The 2,967-nt window shown below is 38.6% G+C and overlaps 1 protein-coding gene across 1 annotated transcript in view; it reads left to right on the top strand.

The window, feature by feature from the left end:
- The first annotated feature begins 1,131 nt into the window (after positions 1-1,131).
- Positions 1,132-2,967, top strand: part of LOC119430292 (collagen alpha-1(XVII) chain) — a 39,285-nt gene continuing 37,449 nt past the window's right edge. Inside the window, exon 1 of the mRNA XM_037697738.1 lies at positions 1,132-1,341. The gene's annotated coding sequence lies outside the window, so the exon portion shown is untranslated. The remainder of the gene's footprint in view (positions 1,342-2,967) is intronic.

Genomic DNA, 2,967 nt, shown 5'->3' with positions numbered 1-2,967 from the left:
CAGTTCACTTTTTTATCATTGCTCGCATGTGTGTTCATGTGTTGGTCTGTTAGCAAAATATCTCATCAAACACAATATGGATTTGAACCAAACTCTCAGAGACGAATGCACCTCTACAAGTGAATAACTTTCGGAGTTAACCCAGTCCAAGATGACCGCCACAGCTAACTGAACTTGTAAAAAAACAAAAGGCTATACAACTCAGTCAGTTTTACAGATCTATTGTTAAATTTGGTGTGGTTGATGCTGAGGGTCGTTCACAACGCTTATCTTAAGTGCACTGATCAAGACCTTTGCTCAAACTTTTGCATGAACTTTTGTCATCAACCTTGTCTGTCTGTTAGCAAAATATCACATAAACCGCTGTGCAGATTTTAATAAAACTTTAAAAAAATAGTCATTGCACTTACATGTACAAGTGATTGACATTAAGAGTCACTGCAATTAAAGATGGACGCTGCAGCTAGTAGACATTAGCAAACCCAAAAAAGTCTATAGATCAGTCAATTTGACATGTATTGAGCTAAAATTTACTGTGGTAGTAGCTGATAATTATTCACAACACATATGTTTAGCATCTTGCTATATCCAAAAATATTGTTTGAAATGTTGGACCGCAACATTCACAACTCCGTCACTTCTCAACTCAAGATGATCTCAATGGAAAACCATGGCAGGAAAAGCAGCGGGCGATATGCATTCCTTGGATGGATGCCAGGCCTTTAATATATGTTGTGAAATACCCCACTGGTTGCTTTCTGCAGCCTATATATACATCAATAACTGAGTTGTTTTTTTCTTCTTCTTCTTCCAATATGGGCTCCAGATGTGTTCCAGCTGCAGCAGATCAGCAAACCTGAAACGGAGGAAGGTAAAAAAAAAAAAAAAAAAAGGAAGAAAACTCCCAAATCTTTTTTTTTTTTTTTTTCAAAACCTCCCTCCTCCTCATGAAACTTTATTCTGCTCGAAAAGAGGTGACTAAACCAGAGGAGCAGCAGCAGCAGCAGGGAGAGGAGGAGTTTATCACTTTGTGCACAGAGGCGGACTTTCTGTGTCTGCAGGGCTGAGGGAGGGAGAAGCGCCCCCCCAGGCGCTCATTACTTTCTCCTTTCTTTTCTTCTCTTCAGTCTTCAGCTTTCCGTGCAGACTGCCACACCTGCCTGCCAAGCTGCGGCTCTGGTGGGCGCGGCTGGACCTGGGCCCGAACCTCTCTGTTTGGACTCGCCTGGGAAAGTTGAGCGCAAGAAGAAAACCGAGGAGTTTTTTTTTTTATTTAGAGGACATCCCTGCATGCGCACTTCATCCTGAGAGGACTCGGCTTGTTCAAGTTGGCAACAGAAGGTACGGATTTTAAAACAATAGTTCCTCTTTATTGTTGGGGGGTAAATGGAAACTTTTTCCTTTTGTCTGGGAGTTATGGTGCAGCATCATTTTCTGTCAAGATCATCATCATCATCATCATTATTATTATTTTAGCTGGCATGGCTTTAACTTCACTTTTATATGAATGCCAGTCTTTCCTCAAGTACTTGTCAGGTGGAGTGTTAAATCCACCATAGGTTTTTTTTTGGGGGGGGGGATAGTTTACACCTCGATTTGCTGTGCTATATTCACATCCTTCTAAATATACTGCAGCATCTAACTGTTACACTGGGGTGGGGGTGGGGGTGGGGGTATCAAGCCCTGATAATTGCAGCTCAGATCAGTTGCAGGCTGAACCAGGCGGATGTGGAGTGGATTAAATGTTGATTTTTATGGGTAACCTTCCTTTATATCAGGGGTCTGCCAAGATTTATAATCAAAACAGTCATTTCTGCCCCTGCGCTGAGTTCATAAAATAGTTTCTATAAAATGAGCCACGAGGTTATCAACTGGTGGCCCGCGGGCCACTAACGGTTCGCTTAATGGGTGCTTTTCAAATGCCAGTGATGAGGAGGGTGATCCCTGAGCTCAAAGTTTCTGCAGAGTCATTAAAAGTCATTAAATTTGTGCATGCATTGCGTTTTTCATCCATTTTTTTAATTTTTATAATGCACAGCTGGTGTTTATTTGTTTGTGTGTTGTTCAGATGTTGTCACGCTAAAGAGCCGTGCAGCAGATATCCTGCAGGAGAAAATGACACACAGAGTAAATCTGGTTGCTTTGCTCCTCAAAACTGTTTTTTTTTTTTTTTATAATAATTTAGCTCAGATTTAAACAAAAGGCTATGACTTTTGTTGCTTTGAAAGGGATTTTACGGCTTGTTAGTTGTTCATAATCGACGAGGGTCTTAAAGCTTCTCGTTGCAAAGTCACGAAGGCTGAACAACTGAATCATTTAATCATTTTTTCATACTGATCGGTCCTCAAAATGTAAACTTGTGAGCAAGTTCTAAGACGTGATATGGTCGAGGATCATCAGCTTTTTATGTTTGATTTCATACTTTGCAATGAATACCTTTAAATTAAAATCTTAACACTCTTTAAATAATAATAGTAATAATAACAATTTCATTCCACTACATGTACCACATGTGGTGCATGGGACAAATAGACATTTTGACTTTGACTTTTTTAACTTTAAACTCCTAAATTTCAAACGACCAAAACGTGCAGAAACCTGTTAAATACAGAATATAAACAAACCTCACTTTATTACATGATGAAAATAAAAATACACAATAAACTTTGACTCATTTATACTTTTACATGTCGAGACAAAAAATCTATTAAAGTCAAGAAAAAGCAACATATTTCACCACTTCTACCCCCTTTGTTAAAATGAGTGGACTCAGCAGCCTGCGTGAGTTATTTCTTTAGTTGTGAAAATGTTCATTATGTACCACTCTTTGAAATAATAAAGGACAGTTGGTTGGGTGTTTAATGGTTATTGATTGAAATTTTTAAAATAAAAAGGCCTTTATTGGCTTTGACTTTAATTAGGTTTTGATTAAATTCTTATTGTCATCATATAGACTTGCCATATATA

The sequence above is a fragment of the Nematolebias whitei genome, chromosome 1 (genome assembly GCF_014905685.2).
Source record: "Nematolebias whitei isolate Nwh7 chromosome 1, NemWhi1, whole genome shotgun sequence".
Lineage (NCBI taxonomy): Eukaryota > Metazoa > Chordata > Actinopteri > Cyprinodontiformes > Rivulidae > Nematolebias > Nematolebias whitei.
This window is presented reverse-complemented; position numbering and strand designations above follow the sequence as displayed.